General features: G+C 44.3%; 1 protein-coding gene across 4 annotated transcripts in view; it reads right to left on the reverse strand.

Moving 5' to 3' along the window:
- LOC125458237 (sideroflexin-1) overlaps positions 1-23398 on the reverse strand; it is a 110166-nt gene that overhangs the window by 36417 nt on the left and 50351 nt on the right. For 2 of the 4 annotated variants that reach the window (XM_048543319.2, XM_059650750.1), the window contains one exon: positions 22363-22431. The gene's annotated coding sequence lies outside the window, so the exon portion shown is untranslated. Of the gene's footprint in view, positions 1-21248; positions 21332-22362; positions 22432-23398 lie in introns of those variants that run through there. The other 2 variants (XM_048543318.1, XM_059650748.1) reach the window with 2 other exon arrangements.

The raw sequence follows: 23398 nt of genomic DNA on the forward strand, positions 1-23398 counted from the left end.
ATAAGAGGAGACTTGAGTGGAGCATAATCAGTATTATACAGTAATCAGGTATAACAGCCTAGATAATAAAATGTGAGGCTGGATGAACACAGCAGGCCAAGCAGCATCTCAGGAGCACAAAAGCTGACGTTTCGGGCCTAGACCCTTCATCAGAGAATCTGAAGAAGAGTCTAGGCCTGAAACGTCAGCTTTTGTGCTCCTGAGATGCTGCTTGGCCTGCTGTGTTCATCCAGCCTCACATTTTATTATCTTGGAATTCTCCAGCATCTGCAGTTCCCATTATCTCAGGTATAACAGCCTGTTTGTTTGCAGTATATCCTATATAAAACTCTATGTAGAGACTGTGAATGCTAGACTTCAACGGGGTAAAGCATAAAATAAGGTGATGGTGAAGGTCAGGTTTTAAGTGAATTCCTAAAGACTGTAATTTAGGTGACTATAAAAGGGAGACAGAAGAAACATGTTAGGATTTATTAGGAGAAAAATTAACAACGGTAATTCTATCTTAGTAGTCACCAGCTGCATGTATTTAAACCACGTACCTAGTTCTTAGTAACAGAAGATTCCTGTTTAACAGTTTGTACATTGAATTGAAATAGGATAAGAATGGACAAAGTCTGAAAGTGTCGCTGAATATGAAGTCAAAATGGGAATTTGCACAAAAACAGGCTAGTATTGCTTCACAGTTTGTTAAGGTAGTCTGCAAAACTCTAATCTTTCACTGACACCTATAAGTAGACTTTGTCCTATGATTCTAAAAGTGCAACTTTTCAAGAATTTATCAGTACAGCTGTGTAACAAAGATTATCTATTACCCCACTAGCAGTGATTATATTCAATCCAGGAAACCAGATTAGATTAGATTCCCTACAGTGTGGAAACAGGCCCTTCAGCCAAACAAGTCCACATCGCCCTTTGGAGCATCCCACCCAGACCCATCCCCCTATAACCCACACACACCTGAACACCACGGGCAATTTAGCATGGCTGTGTTATGTATATGGATTCACTTTAGGTGGACAAAAGATAAAGCAAAGGTTTTACAGATTAACAATAAAAAAAAGTATAGTAAATACAACACAATAAAAATTCTGCCTATTCTTCCCAGCTTTTCAATCTCGAGTGGAACTAAACTGTGATTTATATAATATCAGGGTCATATTATGAAGTCCTATGATCAAACCTCTTAACTCAATCAACTGCTGAATGTTAAAACTGTTCTGGAAAAGTTACAATTTATCTGCTAGAGTAATGAACGATGTTTGCTATCAGATTAGAATACAGAATTATTGTTCCACCCTTTAGGTAAATTCCTGTAAGGGAAGATAGATCAGGCTTAACGTTACTTGACCACAGAAGTGAAAATACCTTCTACTACTATTTGGGGAATCAAAGTATCCACAGAAGCCAAAATAATTTTGGCATAGTGGTAGTTTCTCCTTTGACCTCCTTTATCCCTTGATCCGAAGATGTGTCATATACACTCTTGCTCTCAAGGTTCATTTCTTTCTGGAGGAAGATGTTTTGGGGAGTGCAAGAGACCACAAGAGTATTTATCGCACAATGGTACTGCAGAACTCCATCTGATTGACACAGGCACCTGATTAGCAACTTCAGAAGCCTGTACACCAGCTCAATAGCCTTCATGTGTAAATGGTTGTCATGCCACTGTGTGCAGTAAATGAATAAGTAGTCAGCTTTGCAAGTGATAATTCTTGTTTCATTTGGACAGGGGGTGGGGAGGTGGATTGAAGTAATGTGGTAGCTGTGAATGGTAAACGATGAAGGAGTCATGGCAGATGGCAGGAAAATGAGGTTACAAATGCAGGAAGCCTATTTTCTGGGTGCAGACCTGCTGAATATTGATGGAGTGGAAGCCCTTCCTATTGAAAAATCTAACAGGACAGTCACTCAATTTCTTGATGGCCAAAAATGATGCAGCTGGAGGAATTCAGTGTTTTAGGCTCACCTTTTTTGCCTGAGAGAACCTAATCTGTCTGGAATTAAACAAAGCTCTTACAAACAGGGTACCAGAGGTTCACAAGATACCATTATGAGCATCTTGTTGCAAAATACAGGCAGGGTCATTTCTGATCCTTGGAAGGAGCTAGAGGTAAAAGTAGGTCAAAGTCAGATTGATGTTGATGACTAGCAGTGTTGAGTTGTGAAGTCTTCCAAAATAAAATCAAAAATCTCAATGACCAAGCATAGACTCCTGCAACACTGCTGCTTTGACATATTCAGGTATTCTGTCTTTGACCGTAAGTCCAATAGTGATGGTTCTCTTTTTGCGCTTGCCCCTCTCCAGTAGCCTCCTCTCATACTTTTAGTGAGGATGTTGTGCTTTTCTGTCTTTAGACCCAAAATCAGACAGCTGCAGTCCTATTGCCAGTTATTGCCTCATTCAGCTCAGATGGACTCGATATTGCATGTGGATGCCTTACTCCTTTCTCTTCTGCCCATGTCAGAAGGGTCATGGCACTCTGTACACCGAAGTACCCAAAGAATACTCTCCCTACAACCTGCCCACATTCAGTGTTTCCTTTTATAAGTCCACTGAAGGTGATGGCATGACACTAACTGTCTGTCTAGTATGTTATTCAGGAATCTGGTCTGCCCAAGATCTAGAGTATAATCCAGATGCCTCCACCAATATTTTCAAGCAAGCCCTCGACAAACTTTCAATGAGTCCTTTAACTACTCAGTTTAACCCTTTGTACAACTGGGCAGTTACAGGATCTGCCTTACTCCATTACGATCAAACTTGTTATTAGTAGGAACAGTGACAAGAAACCAATTGTCATGAAGATGGCAGCAATATTCTTGGTGAATTCTCATTCAGTTCCTTCACCCACTGAAATCCAAAAGTCCTGCACCCTTAAATTTACTTTCAGTTTTTTTTGGAAGGGCACAAGTTTAAAAAGAATATATTAAGGCTACACTTACACTGGAGTTTAAGTCACAAATTCCACAAAAATGAACTTTAAGATAATTTTACCTTGCTTTTTGTAGCTGAAATTCAAATTATTTTATAAAGATACTGGTTTTCTGCCAAACAAACTTAAACCAACAAAAAAATGCTGCAGTCTTGATGTTTAGTCATAGCAGATGCATAACGTTAACGTTACACTAAAAATAACTGCATGATTATTGAACGAAACATAATAGTTGCAGGTTGTATTAATAATTCAGTTGATAATACTTAAATTCTGAAACTTCCCTTCATTGATTTCGAAAGAATATATTAAATATTTTCAGAACTATTTGCACAAATGTTTTAATAAAAATTGTGCACATATTGATTAAACAAACAGTTGCCTGTTGTCCTGTGTGCAATGTACTTCTAAAAGAGCAAGGGATTTCTCACATTGTAACCAAACCATTATGTAAATAGCAACCACTAGGGGCAAAACATGCCTAAATCAGTGATAAAATGGCACTCAAAAGAACCAGAAACTGAAAGCATTGTTTAAAACAACACAACAGGCCCGGAGGAGTTAACAGTTTCTTCATTCAGGAAAAAAAAAATCAAAGGAACAGCTGATAAATATTATCTACTCAATGACAACTGTGGTATATTAGAAAGCTTGTATCAAAACCTGCAGTTATGACTTAATTAGCTTTTATGAACTGTATTAAGAATTACTTACTGGGAGCAATTTTTAATGACTTTCTTCATCATCTAAGGTGGAATTTAGGCTCTGTAAGCTTGCATGTTGAATTTTAATTGGGGAATATAAAAACACGGTTTTAATTCCCACTTTATCTTCAAATTACAAACATTGAAAATACATTACATGTATTGAAAATTGTACAAGTTTCATGGTAAAACAATATCATCTCTTCCCAACCTCTTACTGTAGCCTCTGACATTGTAAGAGGCTGTGAAGAGGCGATATTATTCCCTACAGTTAAAAATGGAAGTATGGAATAGGTAAGGCAGTCTCACTTTAGATCATAAAATAAATGAGCAGAATTAGGCCACTCGGCCCATTCAAGTCTGCTTCACCATCCTGTCATGGCTGATATGTTTCTCAATCCAATTCTGCTGATGACGGCCTATCCTGGACTTCCCACGTAAATGCGACAGTCAAGAAGGCACAACAATACCTGTTCTTCCTCAGGCAGCTCTGGAAATTTGGCATGTCCATTAGGTCCCTCAGCAACTTCTACAGATGCACCATTGAAAACATACCGTCTGCTTGCATAACGGCCTGGTAAGGCAACTGCTCCGCCCAGGACCATAAGAAAGCACAGAAGGTGGTGTGTCTTGCCCAGACCATTATGGAAGCCAACCTTTCATCCATAGACTCTTTACATGGCTTGCTGCCATAGGAAAGTAGTCAACATCAAAGACTCATTGCACCCTGGTAATGACCTCCTACTACCTCTTCCATCAGGCAGAAGATACAGAAGCCTGAGCACATGTACAAGCAGGTTCAGGAACAGTTTCTTTCCGGCCATTAACAGACTATTGAATTGACTCTAGCCTCAAACAAAAATAAATGTAACTTGCATGCTTCTAAGTCTTTTTGATCTGTACATCCTTTGCTTGCTGTAATCGACCTGTACTGCTCATAAACAAAGCTTTTCACTGTATTTCAGTATACGTGACAATAAATCAATTAATTCTCCCCATAACTCTTGATCCCCTTACTAATCAAGAACCCAGATACCTCTGTATTTAAGACAGTCAGTCAGTGACCTGGCTTCCACAGGCTTCTGTGGCAATAAGTTCCACAAATTCACCATCCTCTAGGTGAAGAAATTCCTTCTTATCTCACTTTTAAAGTGTCAACCCTTTATGGATGTGAATTTGCTTGCTGAGCTGGAAGGTTAGTTTTCAGATGTTTCGTCACCATTCTAGGGAACATCATCAGTGAGCCTCCGAAGAAGCGCTGGTGTTATGTCCCGCTTTCTAATTATGTGTTTAGGTTTCCTTGGGTTGGTGATGTCATTTCCTGTTTTTTTCTCAAGCTAGTGGACCTATGCCTTACCACCCACTTCACTTTCAATAACAAAACCTACAGACAAACCAACGATACACCCATGGGATTTCCAATATCAGGGTTCTTAGCAGAGGCAGTAATGCAGAGACTCGAACAAACAGCTCTGCCAATCATCCAACCCAAACCTTGGGTCCGCTACGTGGAGGACACCTTTGTCATCACTAAACAAAACAAATTAGAGGAAACCTTCAAGACCATCAATAATACCCTTACTGGCATAACATTCACAAAAGAGGAGGAAAACAACAAACTGCCATTCCTAGATGTCACAGTAGAGCGAACAGTCAATGGGGAACTTCAAACCAGCGTCTACAGGAAAACAACACATACGGACCAAATACTGAAGTATAGGAGCAACCATCCCAACACCCACAAACGAAGCTGCATTAGAACATTATTCCAACGAGCCACCACACACTGCAGCACAGAGGAACTACGCAGAGCAGAAGAAAATCACCTATACAGCGTATTCAAAAAGAACGGGTACCCTATGAACACAGTCTGCCGATTCCTCAGCAACAAACCCAAACAAACAGACAAAACGGGCCCAGAAACCATAACCACTCTCCCCAACATCAAAGACATTTCCGAAATGACTGCCAGACTACTTGGACCTCTTGGCATCAGGGTAGCCCACAAACCCACCAACACACTAAAACAGCAGCTAATGAACTTAAAAGACCCTAAACAGACAACAAGCAAAACGAACGTCATCTACAAAATACCTTGTAAGAACTGTGACAAACACTACATTGGATAAACAGGCAGAAAGCTAGCCACCAGGATACATGAACATCATCCAGCCACAAAATGACATGACCACTATCACTCGTATCCTTACATACAATGAGGAAGGACACCACTTTGATTGGGACAACACATCCATCCTAGGACAAGCCAAACAGAGACACGCACGAGAATTCCTAGAAGCATGGCATTCCAACCGGAACTCCATCAACACACACACTGGCTCCAAATCAATCTACCGTTCTCTAAGAGAACAGGAAATGACATCACCAACCCAAGGAAACCTAAACAGATAAATAGAAAGCGGGACATAACACCATTGCTTCGTCGGAGGCTCACTGATGATGTTACCTAGAATGGTGACGAAACATCTGGGAACAAACCTTCCAGCTCAGTGAACCAGCTTACATCTGGAACAAGATAAAGTCCCACTCTTTGGTGGACCGAGAGGAGGAGAGCACTGTGTTGGAGGTGGAAGGAAGACGTCGGGTTGGCTGTGCACCCTTGCAACCGGTGGATATTAATGCTGGTTCAGGGGAGCAGCCAACCTGCAACGATGGCTGCGGCAAGTGCTCGTGCCCCAGGTCAGGGGGTCCAGAACACCATCCGTGTTTCCATGAAGAAGGTGGATGAAGGTGCACCCGTGGACTGCACCATCTTTGTGAAGAGGGTCCTGTTGGACTGTTGTGGCTTCGCTGCTGCGGACATTTACTGCCTGCAGAATTTCCCCGGAGGAGGTTTTTACGATGTAACCTTCAGGAGTGCCAAGCTTTGCGAGTGCTTCCTGGAGGTTTTCAAGGAGAAAGGAGGGGAGGGCCCCCTCTCTGTATTGACCGCTGTCCCGCTGTTCGTGATGCCAGCGCAGAAGAGCCGTGTGGTGACTGTACACATGTACAACCCGCATGTGCCAGCAGTTGATGTCCTGACCTTCCTTGGAAGGTACGTGAAGGTGGAAGGGGATCTAACCGACATCATGGACCCCTTTGGCATCTGGACCATTAAGAGGCAGGTCAAGGTGACGCTGAGGAGGGGCGTGGATGGGAACATTGTACACCCACCGTCCAGCTTCGCGATCGGCAGGAGCAAGGGCTACCTGACCTACGCAGGGCAACCTAAAGTCTGCCATGACTGTGGTAGGTCAGGTCGCATGGCGGCCGACTGCAAAGCCACCATCTGCAGGAACTGCAAGGAGGAGGGACACCTTGCAAAGGATTGCCCACAGGAAAAAAGCTGCAACCTTTGCAGGGAAGCGGGCCACCTCTATAGGGCATGCCTGCGGCGGGGGACCACCTACGCCCAGGTCGCCGGCAGGGGCAATGTGGGGCCAGCCGCCCCACCCCCCGGAGAAGAGGAAGGCACCAGGGCCCTGCAAGGACCCCAATAACGTGCAGGAGAGCCAGGTCATGCAGGAGGGCCCGGCCCCGCAGGATGGGCCCGAGGCCAGCAAAGCGCCCCTCCAGATTCCGCTCCCCACCCCGCCCCCCCCCGACAAACCGGAGTCGATGGAGGCGGCGACAGGCGACCCAGGGGATGGACGACGGTCCGGAAAGTGAGGAGGAAGGTGCGTCGGCGGGCCCAGGAACCACAACTATCAGGCGGGAAGAGACAGCTACAGGGGGGCTATAAGTGCTCCTCTGACGAGGGAGATCCGGAGGGGGCCCGCCCAAAGTAGAAGCTAAAGATCTCAAGGAAAGCAGCACCCCACTTCCAGGTGACGGGAGGCGTCCTGAAGCTCCCTCCGACACCCAGTCACGTGCCCCGGGGCACTGGAGGCACCTCCCCGGAACTTCCAGGCGGGAAGGAGGAAAGAGCGCATCCCCAGCCTGACCCAGAGCCGGACTCTCCTGCCTCCGTACCCCCGACGGGGGATGCCACCCAGAAGGCAGCATGGACGGTTTCCTGAACCCGGACAGCGTCCAGCAGTTAGCCCAGGCAATGGGCATGAAGGGACAGATGGAGGGGCTGGACCTTGGACTTGGGGAGGGTACTGCGGTCACTGCCCACAACGGGGGTACGAGTTGCGAGCAATAATGTGCGCAGCGTCAAGTCCACCGCAAGATGTGTCCCCACGTTAGCCTACCTGACCACCGTTTCGGCGGACCTCCTGTTTCTGCAGGAGTGCAGGATACCGCACCTCAGCAGGTACGGGAAATGGTCCGGCGCCTGGACCTGTGGGCCTTCGATCTGGTCAGGGGTAACGACTGTCGCTCCTCGGGCCTGGCTATTCTGCTGCAGGGGCGCAACTTCACCATCTCTCAAATTCAGGAGGTGGTGGAGGGGCGCCTCCTAGTGGCTGACGTCACCTACTGGAATGCTCCCGAGGCTGATCAACGTGTACGTCCCAGCAGTACGGAGTGAGCGGTTGGCCGTCCTGCAGCGGCTTCCACCCCTGCTGGCTACGTCCAGGCCGGTCATCCTAGGCGGACACTTCAACTGCATCATCGATGCAGACGGAAGATCTGGCGTGGGGACAGCGGGTGGGGGGGCAGTCAACTGGACGTCACGTCCAGATTCCTGATGGGCACGGTGAAGGACGCCAAGCTGCTCGACGTCTTCAGCACCCCTGCAGACGGAGCGCAGCAGAGGTACACCTGGTCGCGGCCAGACGGGTCTATTTGCTCAAGGACAGACTTCCTGTGTGTGTCACGGGCGTTCTCGGTCAGGTCCACCGGCGTCGAGCCGGTGTTCTTCTCTGACCACTGCCTCCTGCTGACCGACTGTCACTTACAGGATGACCAGCCGGCCGGCAAGGGGACGTGGAAGCTCAACACGACTCTGTTGACCCCAGAGAACGTCGAGGAGCTTAAGAGGGAGTACACCAGTTGGAGAACTGTGAAACCCCTCTGAGTCTCCGGGTGACTGGTGGGAGACAGTGAAGGAGAACATCAAGAGGTTCTTTGTCCTCAAGAGTGTTTGGAAGGCGAGAGAGGTGGGGAAAGCTGTCATGACTCCAGAAAAGGGTGCAGAACCTGCTCCTTCTGCAGTTGATGGGGGTCGATGTCACGGAGGACCTTCGCAAGGTGAGGGGCCAGCAAGCCTCGCTCATCGCCGCGGAGGCCTCCAGGATAATCTTCCGGTCCAGGGTCCGCTCCGTGGAATAGGACGAGACGTGCTCGCGTTTCTTCTTTCAGAAGGTGCACAAAGAGAGCTCTGTGCTTAGCCGGCTGAAGGAGGACGACGGCTCGGTGACGTCATCTCGGCCCAACATTTTGAGGATCAGCAGATCCTTCTATGCCGGACTGTACGACACGAAGCCCAAGGACAGCACGGCCTCCAAGTCGTTCCTGTCGTCTATCACCGAGGTCTTAGACAATGGCACGAGGGAGTGGCTGGACCGGCTGATATCCCTGGATGAGCTGACCAGAGCCCTCAAGTCCTTGGAGAGGAAGACGACTCCCCGGAGTGATGGCTTACCGGTCGAGCTGTATTCCGCTCGGTGGGACATGGTCGGCCAGGACCTGATGGAGGTGTACGATAGTGCGCTTCGGGCAGGGGAAACGTGCAAGTCCATGAGGAAAGGCATCATCACCCTCATTTACAATAGGAAAGGGTGGGGGGGGGGGGGGGAAAGAGGGAAGAAGGTAAGAATTGACGTCCCATTTCAATATTGAACGTGGACTACAAAATCCTGGCCAAGGTCATAGCCAACCGGGTCAGGTCTGTCCTGGAGTCCCTGATTCACCCTGACCAAACCTGTGCTGTGCCAGGCAGGAAGATCTCAGAGAGCCTCACGCTCATCGGGGATACGATCGCCTACGTGCAGGACAGGCGGGTGGACACCTGCCTCGTCAGCCTGGACCAGGAGAAGGCCTTCGACAGGGTCTCTCATGCTTACATGAGGGACATCCTCTCCAAATTGGGGTTCGGGGAGGGCATCCGCAATTGGATCCAGCTGCTCTACGCCAACATCGTTAGCGCAGTCTCGATCAACGGGTGGGAATCGGACAATTTTCCTGTTAGATCTGGAGTCAGGCAGGGCTGCCCACTCTCTCCTGCCTTGTTTGGATGCTGTGTGGAGCCATTCGCCGCATCCATCAGGAAGGACGTGAGCCAGAAGGGCGTGACTATCCCAGGCAGCGGAGGCCTTCAGGTCAAGACCTCCCTGTACATGGACGATGTCACCATCTTCTGCACCGATCGTTGGTCGGTGAGTAGGCTGTTGGACATCTGCAGCCAGTTTGAACTGGCCTCGGGTGCCAAAGTCAATAGGGGTAAGAGCAAGGCCACGTTCTTCGGGAACTGGGACGACCCCTCCTTCATCCCCTTCACCATCAGGACAGACTGCCTGAAGGTGCTGGGTGTTTGGTTCGGTGGAGCTGCGGCGTGCACTAAGACTTGGGAGGAACATATCACCAAACTGAAGCAGAAGCTGGGCAGGTGGACGCTCCGGTCCCTCTCCATCGCGGGTAAGAACCTGGTTGTCAGGTGCAAGGGGCTTTTGGTACTGTTGTATGTGGCGCAGGCCTGGCCTATTCCCTGGACCTGCGCCGCTGCGGTCACTCGGGCCATCTTCCACTTCATTTGGGGGTTGAGGATGGACCGGATCTGCAGGGACACCACGTACAAAGACCTGGAAAATGGGGGAAGGGCGTACCGAACGCCACCCTCACCCTGACGGCTACCTTTGTGTGCGGCTGCATCAAGCTGTGTGTAGATCCTCAGTACGCAAACACCAAGTGTCACTACTTACTGAGGTTCTACCTGTCCCTGGTGTTGTGAAGGATGGGCCTGGACTCGTTGCCGTGGAACGCTCCGAGTAGTTGGACCGTCCCGTACCACCTGTCCTTCGTGGAGAAATTTTTGAAAGGAAACACCTTTGACCACAAGGCCGTCAGGCAGTGGTCAGCGCGTAGTATCCTCAAGACCCTTCGGGAAAAGGAGGGGGTGGATCTTGTTGTGTGCTTCCCCATGCAGACTGCCAAAGTCGTTTGGCAGAATGCCTCATCGCCAGAACTTTCAAACAAGCACAAGGACATTGCTTGGCTGGCGGCGAGAGGAGCTCTGCCAGTGAGATCCTTTATGCATGCCCGGAATCTCTGCGCCACCGCATGCTGCCCTCGAGGCGGCTGCGGGGGGGGAACGAGACTGTCGAACACCTCCTTCTGGAGCGTGCCTATGCACAGGAGGTCTGGAGGGGGATGCAGTGGTATTTGTCGAGGTTTGTCCCGAGCAGCTCTGTGACGCGGGACTCCGTGCTCTATGGGCTGTTTCTCGGGACGCACACCGAGACCAACATCAACTGCGCCTGGAGGACCATCAATGCGGTGAAAGACGCTCTTTGGTCTGCCTGCAACTTGCTGGTCTGCCAGCTGAAAGAACTGACCCTGACCGAGTGTTGCAGACTGGCGCACTCCAAGGTCCAGGACTACGTGCCAAGGGACGCGCTAAAGCTTGGGGCAGCCGCCGCCAAGGCGCGGTGGGGAAAGACTACGGTATGAAACCCCTCGTCCAGAATGTAAAAAAGGGCCCTATCTGGTAACTGGGCCCAGCTGGTGCCTTCCCCAACTGGTCAGGGGGCCAACGGGGACTGTGCGGGGAGACGGCTGCCGGGGTATTTTCTTTGCTTTGTTTTTTTTTCCCTTTAGTTAGTGTACGTACCCCTGGGTAACCCAGAGCGGCTTGCATGACTGGGTAGGTGTAAAATATGTTTTAGTTTTTCTGCATCTTATGAATAGAGTATATTTTTTCAAATAAAAAAAGGTGACGAAACATCTGAAAACTAACCTTCTAGCTCAGCGAGCAAACTCACATCCAGAACCTCAACCTGAGCTACAAATCTTCTCAAAACCCGCTGTCAACCCTTTACTCTGAGGTTCTACCCTTGGGTCTTAGCCTGTCCAACTAGAGGAAACATCATCTTCATATTCACTGTATCCAGGGATTTTAGCATTTTATGTTTCAATAATACTTTCACTCTCACGCCCACACCTCCCCAATCATTTGTTGAGCATTCAAGAAAAGCACTGGACGAGGATTGTGTGGTCAATTGTCAAATATCAAGCAACATGAAGATTAGTACACCACAACAAAAGTCAATAAGAATGGCATTTGTGACTTTTTTCAAGGGTGTGTTTCTGCCACAAAGGAGTGGAAAATTAATTGGTGAAAGTCAAACGCTTTGTTGAAAGAAGATGGGTATGGACTTGTTCAATTATGTTGTGGAGGCACGAGAGCTTAAAGATTATGTGACAATTTGAAGGTCAGAGAGGTTTTGTTTAACTGGGAAGGAATAGTGTCAGTTTTGTACCTCATGGGAAAGGTACCAAAGGACATAAGGACCACTTATGATGTGGGCTATGGAGATTTGATGAGCACCTAGTTGGAAACAAAGCCAAGGCAGCAGAAAGTGGGTTTCATGGACAAGGTTGGCTTAAAAACATGTATGGGCAAGGAAAACAATAAAACTATGGATTCAGGGATAGGGATCTGGGACCCCAGAGGGTAAAGCTGCCCATGGTGGAACTGATCCAGGGAGTTGACTGAGAAGACAACAGAAAAGTGCCCTGTCTTAGTGAAAAGTAAATTTATAATCCATTGCATTACAAAGCAGGTCAGAAACAATTTTGAGGGCTGCCTCAGGAAGAAATATGAGATGGCCAAGTGAAAAACTGTACCAATTTGAATATTTAATCATTTTAAAGATAAGCAGGGAGCATGGCATGAAAAAAAACCTGTATACTACTGGTTGGTGGAAAGTATAGAGGGGATGTCAGAGGCAGGTTCTTTACGCAGAGAGTTGAGAGAGCATGGAATGCGTTGCCAGCAGCAGTTGTGGAAGCAAGGTCATTGGGGTCATTTAAGAGACTGCTGGACATGTATATGGTCACAGAAATTTGAGGGTGCATACATGAGGATCAATGGTCGGCACAACATTGTGGGCTGAAGGGCCTGTTCTGTGCTGTACTGTTCTATGTTCTATGTTCTATACTAGTATTCCTGATTAAAGTCCACTGGACATTTGGAAATATATAGTCTACTTTTTCCTTAAAAACAGAATTTACAGATTATTTTAGTCTCCTTTTGTTGTACTGTCAGGTGGCTGTGCATTGGATGTGAAAATATTAGTCAAGATCTCCTGCATTTTATTGACAAGAAACTTCCTATAAATCCTGGAGAGATTTTGGAGTTACAGTCCATACAGGTGATCTGCAGTAAATAATACACTAAAAGGAAAATGCACTTAATGATCACACTTCAGATAAGTAATAACTTGGAAGAATGAACAATGGAAAAATAGCATGATAAGAATAATAAGTGCAAGTTATACAACATTAAGAATAAGCAAAAGAGAAAGCAAATATTTAGACAGTTAACTTTGTGCAGTATTAGCAATCCAAGTGTTAACAGTTACACTCTGAAGGATCCAATATTTGTTACATATAGGTTTCTTGTTTCCTTGTTCTCAAAACAATATTGTTACCACCCATGTGTACCTCAAACTATTTGTATTTTGCACAGATCCCAGTATCTGGCAGTTAGTAACGAAGAGAGAAAATCAAGTACCTCAAGTAAATACTTTTAAGCGTTCAATTGGTTACAGTAGTAAAAAGCAAACTAAACAAAGCTTAATTTTCAAAACTGCTTTTGAAGTACAAGCATTCTACTGGGATTTTGAACTTTTCAACATGTACTTTTTGATACCTGCTTGCAGGAAGACCAACTAAGGCTCAAGGAAAGACAATTAAGGTGATGCTCACCCAGGATTTGAGATGAATAAAGGAGCAGATTTTATGATTTATTGAAGACTGCACTTTTCATAAAAGGCAAATAATCTAGCTTCCATATATGCAGTCTGCCTTATTTACCTCAGTCATCAGATTCTGTAGCATTCAAACAAGCTGAATGTGTGAAAGTGTTATTGTGCTATGCTGATCTAATTCATAATTTTTACTTGTTTGTAGAATGTGGCCACCATTTCTTGCCCATCTCTAATTCTAATTTGAAAATGTTCAATGGCGAGTAAGCTGAAGAACTGTGTACATTAAGCAAATGCAGACAGTGTTGTTTTCAGTAATAACTATACACAAGTCATCCAGAACTGAATTTTGTCTCCAAAATGGAGAATGGGTACTAGAAGGACCTGGGGCAATTGTCTTTAGAAATAGTAGGAAACAGAGGTTGCCAAGCATGGAGGTGAGCAGATTAAAAAGATTGCCTCAGATCTGGGATTTTGTGCTGGTATAATAAACACAAAAGTCATCTACCCTTGAGCTGTCACACACATCGCAGCATCCCCTCCACCACCCCTTCCTCCATAGCCCCTTGTATCCTCTAATCTAAACCGTACCCCTCTAGCCTACTATCACAGCCCCTACTAAACCCTATGTCAACCTAGGTTCCAATCTGTAATTCCATGAACTCATTCAAGAATGCTAAACCACAATACCCCATTCATCCCCATGGCCTTTTCTAGCTCTGACGCCAACTGTGTCAAGACACACTATAACAAAGCCCTTTGCCCTCACACCTACTCTGCCAACTCACCCAATAACCATGATAGGCAGAGCTAAAGGGCCAAGGTGAAATACAGATTAACATTGAAGTCTGAGACTGACATTATTATGAGCTAATAAACATTAACTTCATTGACTTTGGACTTTCGGTTGAAATGCCAAAAACTGCTATAAACATAGTAGTACAGCTCTGACTTTGAAATGCAAGATAAGTAAGTAATTTTCCCTTCCTGATTTTTGCTGTTCTTTTTTAAAAGGAATAATGATGTTACCTTTTATTTCAGGTGCATGTCAGAGCATTGGTGCTGCTCTACCTGCTAAGACACAGAATTCCAGTTTTCTGCTGTGGAAATTTTTTTTTTGTCTGTTTCAACTGCTCAGTGAATGCCTAATACATAACACTACTACCTGCAATAAAACTTTCAAATCTTTCAGTGATAATTCTCTTCCCCTGTCAAACCCAGATTTCTCTATTTTGAGACATATACATTAAATTTACAATCTATCTAGAAAAGACAGGTTGTTACCTCCATCACAAAATAGCCTCTAATATAATGTGGACTTCACCAGTTTCAAAATCTCCCCATCCCTGGCATCATCTTATCACCTAGCCTCCCTCCTTGACATGACACAACCTGTCCATCTACTCTCCCACAAATCCACTCCTGCTACTTCACTGACCAATCCCCACCACTGCCTATCTGCACTCACCTATCACCATCCCACCTACCTTCCCCAGCCCACACCCCTATTTATTTCAGAGCTCCGTTCCCCCTCCATCATTTCTGAAGAAGGGTCCCAAGCTGAAACGGCAACTTCCCTGCTCCTCTGATGCTGCCTGGCCCACTGTGCCCCTCCAGCTCCGCGCTGTTGTCTCTGTACTGTTATCCAGTAGTTCTTATTATCACTAATATAAAAATGTTTTCAATTTAAACTTGCATTCTTATTTACAAGCCAATATTAAAAATGATAAAAATGTACGTATTATAACATCCCATCTCAAAAGAATCTCGTAGAATAACATATAGTTAGAGGATTTAGAAGATTTATAATGATTCAAAGAGGTTGCTTTGATTCAGTACTATTACTTCTAGATTATAAGACCTGGATTCAAATCCCATCTGCTCCAGAAATGTGTCGTAACATTTCTGAACAGATTGATTTAAAGAAAACGTGAATGAAATCTTCTCTCTCGCAGGATAGAATCAGTGTCAAGTTTGTTCTGACTTGTTTTAAATATCTTCACTTCACTGGTTATACTTATGATAGTTTGCTGCTTGTTGAGCACTTTGGAAACTTTCCAGGTGTAATAAGGCACTATATAAATTGTACTATGATCTTCAGTTCCAAGCTGCAAAATCTAAAAACATACAATTTTGAAAAGCAGTGAAATTATGTATCTAAATGGTGTACAGGACATAAATCTCAGAAGAAAAAGTCTGAGCATTGATCCATGATAAATTAATTTGATATATTAAAGACTAGAATCTGCACAGAATTAACTCAAATAATATCTATAATACACAAGGCTATTCAATGCAGCAATGTTAGAATATTAAGCGCAATGCAGCATGTTCTTTGAATATAGAGGAAGGCTGGGTCAGTCAATCAAACATATATACAAACACATAGCAGCTTTATGACCTATCTGACTACCCAAGATGGAGCTATAATGTCACACATTATCTCTTATGCTTGTGGCAGAATGCCATGAATTATAAACTAAATCCAGCAGCTAGATTCACATCTGTCACCATCTGGATCAAAGGTAATTCAAGACTAAGTAAAAACCAAAAGAATTGCGAATGCTGTAAATCAGGAACTAAAACAAAGTTGCTGCAAAAGCTTAGCAGGTCTGGCAGCATCTGCGGAGGAGAAAACAGAGTTAACGTTTCAGGTTTGGTGACTCTTCCTCAGAACTGACGTTTTCCCAGCCACCATCAGTTCTGAGGAAAGGTCACCGGACCCAAAACGTTAACTGTTTTCTCCTCCACAGATGCTGCCAGACCTGCTGAGCTTTTCCAAGACAAAACTGCTTATTCAAAGTGCCTTCATTGCAAGCTAAATAAAACTAATAGAGAAGGATCTTTGAGAGTGCTTACTATGTAGAAAGCCATAAATCCCTGAAATTCTCTCAGTTATTTTCATTTAATTATTTAATTTGAACCCTATTTATTGTTTCCTTGTCTTCACCATGTTATCATCTGAGTTGGAAATGTCTCCAGATCAAGCTAATACCATTTGAGATTTGATAACAATTGGAAAGAGGCTGATACAGCGGCTAGCACTGCTGCTTCACAGTGGCAGTGACTCAGGTTTAATTAACCTCAGGTGACTGACTTTGTGGAGTTTGCAAGTGCTCTGTTGCTGCGTGGGTTTCCTCTGGGTGCTCTGTTTATCTCAGACAGCCCAAAGAGGTGCCAGTTAGGTGGATGGGCCACGCTAAGTTGCCGCATGGTCTCCAGAGTTGTGCAGGTTAGCTGGATTAGCCATGGAAAATGCTGGGTTCCAGGTATAGGGTGGGTGGATGGGTCTGGTTGGATGTTCTTTGGAGGGGCAGTATGGACTCATTGGGCTGAATGGCCTGCTTCTATACTGTAAGGATTTTATGAATCTAAGGATAGAAATCAAAATTCTGGGAAGTGATGAGGTAGCTAATCTAAAATATTTGCTCAAAGTCAGTGTTGCAGGCTGAACCAGAATGCTCATATTCTAGGTCTCCAACTTGAGCTAAATTCTAACATTAAATGTCCTGAATTTCAAAGACTATTTTAATCTCTATCAATACCTATCTCCTACCAGACATAGTCCATTTGTTACTAAAGCTGTACTTGTGTTGCCTTCAAAGTCAACTATTCCACTGCTGTCCTGGCCAGCGTTGCACTATTCAATTTTTAAACTCAGGAGTGACAGGAACTGGTGGAAAGGATAAAGGAAATGGCAAGCAACTAGAAGATTGGGGTCATTTGCCACTTCAATAAACCATCTTGCTTCCATGTCAACATCTTGCAGTGTTTCAGTGGAGCTCAATGCAAGCTTGATGAACAGTAAGTGCACTGTCCTCCTCTCCAACCTTGTAGCAGCATGTAACATGCTCATAAGTGCTGCCCTTCAAAATACCACCACCTCTTGCATCTCTGGTTCTGCTCACTGGAACAGCTTTGTTTGTTCAATATAAATTTATTAGCCAAACTGAATGATTATGAAAACAAAGACAATATATTTAAATTCCACCAAAACTAATAAAATGTCCTTGCAGCTTTTAATGTCTAAAAATCAATGACTTTCTTAAATATTTTCAATGACTTGGCCATCACCACCTTATGTGATGGAGAATTCCACAGGGTTATCACTCTGTGCTCCAAGTTTAATTTTCTTACCTAAAACAGAAAATGTTGGAAATGCTCAGCACTTGTGGAGAGAGAAGTAGAATTAATGTTTCAGGATGTGGCTTTTCATCGTACAATCAGAATTGTTACTACTGCACAGATGATGGTAGATTGGCCTATTGTACCTCTGCTGGCCTTCCTGAAGAGAAATTCACCTGGTATCACAGTCCATGTGAACTTGCACATTCCTCATTTTCAAATAATCCAACTCCCCCTTGAAAACTATTAGAATCTGCCTTCATGCTACGAGGTTGTGCATTCCAGATCCAATTCAACACGATCAAGTTTTTCCTCTTCTAGCCATTGCCTCATTTACTAATTGTTTAATAATTTAACTTAAACTAATTTAATAATCTGTGCCTGTTTACCAATCCTTCTACCAACAGCAACAATTTCCCCTATCTACTGGGTCCAAACAGCTCAATTCAGAGGGGGTCATGAGAATAGTCCCAGGAATGGAAAGCTTAACATATGAGGAACATTTGAGGACGCTGGACTATCCTCATTGGAGTTGAGGAGGAGGACGGAGGGACCTAATTGAACCTTTCGAAATACTGTATGGCCTGGACAAAGTGGACGTTGGGAAGATGCTTCCATTGGTAGGACAGTCTCAGACCCGAGAGCACAGCCTTAGAATAAAGGGGCGGCCTTATAGAACGGAGATAAGGAGTAACTTCTTCAGCCAGAAAGCGGTGAATCTATGGAATTCACTGCCACAGAAGGCTGTGGAGGCCAGGTCATTGAGTACATTTAAGACTGAGATAGACAGGTTTTTGTTATCAAAGGGATCAATTGTTACAGGGAAAAAGCAGCAGAATGGGGTTGAGGAACTTATCAGCCATGATTGAATGGCAGAGCAGACTCAATGGGCTGAATGGCCTAATTTCTGCTCTTATGTCTAAGGTCTTAAAGAAAAAGTTAAGCAGACATTTCCATAATGAAATCAGTTCTAACTTCTCCAATCTTTCCAAATAACTGAACTCTTCATTTCTGTATCCTCTCTACGGTCTTTACATTTTTTCTAAAGTGTGGACCGGAGACCTGCGTGTTGTTCTCCAACTGTATGGAATGGAACAAGGAGTGTTCCATATACAGCCCAAACAGTAGGCATAGCTAGGATTCATGTGGGTACACATAGCATCAACTTCTTTTTACTTAACTCTTCTCATTTAATTCAAAGTTGTTCAACGAAAGAACAAGTTCTGCATGGTGGAGAAACGGGTGATGAATGGAAACTGATTGGACTTCCATTCAAGGAAGAAGCGGAAATACTTTAGGTTATCTTGGTGGAGGATGGAAGCATGGAGAAATTGCATATCCATGGTGAAGGGGGGGAGGGATTGTTAGGTTATCAGAAAGTCACAGATGTTGAGTGGGGAGGAGACTGAACAAGGAAAGGAAATACAGTCATGAAAGGAAGAACTCAAGTATAGCAGGAGCAAGCTAAAACAAAAAGGATCACACAGGCAGTCTTGGGAGTTTAAAGCAGGCTGTTCAGAACTGAAGGATTATGAGTTGGATGCTTGATGGGAAGAGATGAAATGAATAAATGTTCTGGAAAAACTGATTTTATCTTGTCTTTGTCTTCACTAATATGCTTGGTTTTACTATCTCCAGTCCAAAGATTAGCGAGTGGCTAAGGTTTAAAGTTTGTAGTGGAAATTAGGCCAACAAAACTAACTTAAGTCTTCCCAGTGATTAATTGGAAAAATTGGAAATTGTTGTAGTTCATCCAGGAGTGGAAATTGGACAAGCAGGTTGACAATGAAAGATAACAGAGGAACCAAGAGATCAGGTGGCATTGGGTGTTGTCAATGCATACATGACATTTCTTCACAATGTAGCTGAGAATGAGCATATAGTTTAAAAATAGGAGCACCATGAAAATCCTTAAATTCTAGAAATAATATTTTTGGATGAGGAAGAAAAGACAGGAGTTAATGGATTAAATTTGTAAATAAAATAGAACAAAAGGAGGCAGTCCAATATGTTAGATTAAAAAGGAGGCATTTCTGAAGAAAGGGGCGGGCCTGAAACGTCAGCTTTCCTGCTCGGTCTGCAGTGCTCATCCAGCTCTACCCCTTGTTATCTCAGATTCTCCAGCATCTGCAGTTCCTACTATCTCTGAACCACATTTACGTAAATCTCTTCAGCATGGACATTAGCTTGTCAAAACAAAATACAGAAGCTATATCTTAAAATCGGGGGATATTTAAAAAGCAAAAATCACATTGTAGAGAGAACATAATGATTGGCTAGAAATTACTATTCCCCATTCGTCTTTATCTTGAATCAGTATATAAATTAAGAAAAATGGTCCATATTTAAAAAGTTACTTGTAGTGGAAATTAGGCCAACAAAACTGACTTAAGTCTTCCCAGCGATTAATTGGAAAAATTGGCAATTGTAGTTCATCCAGGAGTGGATATTGGACAAGCAGATTGACAATGACTGTTTAAGCACCAAATTTCAATCTTACATTGTTGATTTTCTTGCTTGATTTAACGCATTGGATTTTTTGATTAACTGAATGCCGTTATTCAATGTTTTCAACAGAAATACACTATAAAGCACACCCATAAATAACAAGCCATTCGTGGGAGCACCGCAGACTTTAATTCATGAGTTTCTGGTTAATGTTTAATTTAACGCTGATTATAGAAGAGCCAAACTTGTTTAGTCAGCAATCTGCTTGTCAGTACAGTATAAGTAGTTATAATGATACAGGTGTTCAGAGCTATCGAATAAGTCCCTCACTTTGAAACACGTACAGAAACTGCGCGAGAATTTCATTTGAAACGCAAATGCAGTGCTGCCTCCCGGAATATACTTTGGAAACAGAAGTACTAATATGACACCAACTACCGCAAACTGTAAAGCTCAAGCCAACTGTACATTTTTAAATAAAACCTTCCCAACATAACGTATAAACCTCAAGGATTAATGCTTCCCCCAGGTACAACCATCTTTGGGGCAAGTCAAGGAATCTCCTCACCAGAACTATTTAAAATAAGTGATGTGCACTTCTATCCCTGAGGGAAATTCTTTAGTCAGCATGTATTTCTGCGACACGTATGCAATCTCCATATGAATGCTGGTGACACGCGTTAAAGTTAAATTGCCTGAACGGTTTCTGCCAGTCACATGTTTTATTACAACTGCCTACTGCCCGGACTATCAGATGATGCCTTGCTCAGCTTTAACATGCAAAAAAAAAACACCCCGGAGCCATGCAGTTAATCTTTATCACACAGACACAAGAGAGAAAGCTGCATTAACTCTGCAACCAGAGAAATCAAAGCAGCGGGAAACCCTGGGGTAATGGCTCGTTCGATTTATTGACTGCACCGTTAGGGATCGACTTCAGTGACAATCAATCCCCAGCTCAGCTACCTTTTAGACCCAGAACACGCTCGGGGTTGGGGGGGGGCGGGGGGGAAAGAGTCTTCACGAAAGAACCGGTTCCCCGGGAGACTGAGCTCCCACTTCTCGTTCCCCCCCGCCCCAACCAGCCATCAATCAATCACCCACTAAGTGTTGGCGAACTCCCCTTCCCCTGCCTTTTCTCCTCATGACCTCGGGAATATCTGTTCATCCCACCCAAACCGACTACTTGCTCCGCGGCCAGGGGATGCCCCACTCTCACTCACTGACTCCGTCCGTCGGTCGCCTGGCTCCAGCTCGAGAACGCGCTTCACCCGGAAGTGTTGCAGCTGACAGCGCGCGAGCCCCACCTCCTTGCAAACACGTGACACCAATGGCTGCAGCTACCTGAAATCCCACATGCCTGAAGGTGCTTCGCGGGGGGAATGTTAACTGTCCAGCTTTGACAAACAACGCTGGGTACCCGAGCGAATTAATGCTTGGGAAGGAGAACAGAGTTTTAAAGTTGGGATGTTTTTGCTGTAGCTGTAGAGTACGTCGGAATTACCATACCTGAAATTTTCTTGTATGCTGTGTGTTCCAAGGCTTGTGTGGGATCAGTCACTCCCAACTAATGAGTACCACCATCAAATGTAGTTTTAAAATAAAAATCAACCAGTTCAAACGTGTTATGGAATACGTGAGAATTGAACCTATGATAACAAGGTGTAGAGCCGGATGAACACAGCAGGCCAAGCAGCATGAGAGGAGCCGGAAGCCTGACGTTTCGGTCTAAACCCTTCTTCAGAAATGAACCTAAGTTGTATTCCTTATGGGATCAACCACACCCAACCAATGTTTCGGTAGAATACTGCTGCCAACTGTCCTCCCTAACTTTTTTAAAAAAGGTACAATTTGCACTCATCTGGAGTCTTGGCTTAAAGGTCACTGCCACTATGCCAAAAGATCCCTAATCTTCCAGCCCACACCAAGTCTAAGGGCAGGATTGTGCAAAAGTGGTAGTCAGTTAACTGAAGCAGTTATGAATCTTAACAAGATGTTGTTTATTACATTTAGCAATAAATACAAGTTACTTTGGCTAGTTAGATACTACTATCAGGAGACAGGGATCACATTGTCTGACACCATCAGGATCTTGCTGGATTCCACCATTCTCTGCAAACAAGACTGCATGATATAATCAAGTGTGGGGCTGGATGATCAGAGCAGGCCAAGCAGCATCTTAGGAGCAGAAAAGCTTTTGTGCTCCTAAGATGCTGCTTGGCCTGCTGTGTTCATCCAGCTCCACACTTTGTTATCTGGGATTCTCCAGCATCTGCAGTTCACATTATCTCTGCATGATATAATCAATTTGGTGGAGTTTAATTTCAGAATCCTCACCTTATGTAACATTTTGGTGGTCTTGTTTTGTGGTGCAGTGGTAGTGCCTCTACCCCTGGACTGGGAGGCCTGTGTTGAATAGAAAAATAGATTAAATAAAACAAAATGGAAATGTACTCAAGACATTTTAGAGAAGTTTCACTGAACTGATCCCTGGCATGGGTGGATTATGTTGTGGAGAGAGGTTGGACTGGCTGTGCCGATATCAGTTAGGGTCTAGAAGAATAAGAGACAATCTTACCGAGATATGCAAGATCCTGGGAGCACTGGACAAGCTAAGTGCTAAACCTATGTATCCCATTCTAGGAGAGACTAGAAGTAGAAAACGCTTAAATCAGTGATCTTCCATTTAAAATGGAGATTAAGAGATTTTATTTTGAGAGTCATAGTCTTTGGAACTCTTCGTTGAAGAGTGGTGAAGGCAGATTCATTGAGTGCTTTTTAGGCAGAGGTAGATAATGTTAGATTCCCTTGTTAGTCAATGATCAACTAGAAGTATGACGGAATGTGAAATTGAGGCCAGAATCCACTAATTTGGATGTTGTGTGCTTTTAAAAAAAACACTTTCAGATGTAGTGGGAATCAGTTGTTCAGATAACTAGTTAGATTTGGTCCTGTAGACAGCACTGACTGCTATCTTTGTTTGGTATTGTTGAACTTGATTGAGGCAGTGATATGAAATACTGAAATCTAGGAATTGAGTAAGTGAGTGATTTTGATGTAGTGGGGCAAGAAGTTATTTCTGGCATATTCTTTTTAAAAAAAACTAAAAGGAGGCTCCCAAGAGACAGATAGCCTGGAGCAGCAAGGGCTGAAGAACTCAGAGACATTAATTAGGTGTGTGGAAAGGTGATTAGTCAGTCCTAAAACATGAAACTGGGGCACTAGTTTAAACTAGGGAAATGTGTGCATTAACATATAGTGTAACTAGTTGAAACTCACTGCACATAACTGTTGAACACTATTCAAGTTAAAACTTTATTAGTTAAAACTGTTACATGGGTCTCGTCCAAGGTCTCGTCCAGGGAGTGCAAAA

The sequence above is a fragment of the Stegostoma tigrinum genome, chromosome 13 (genome assembly GCF_030684315.1).
Source record: "Stegostoma tigrinum isolate sSteTig4 chromosome 13, sSteTig4.hap1, whole genome shotgun sequence".
NCBI lineage: Eukaryota > Metazoa > Chordata > Chondrichthyes > Orectolobiformes > Stegostomatidae > Stegostoma > Stegostoma tigrinum.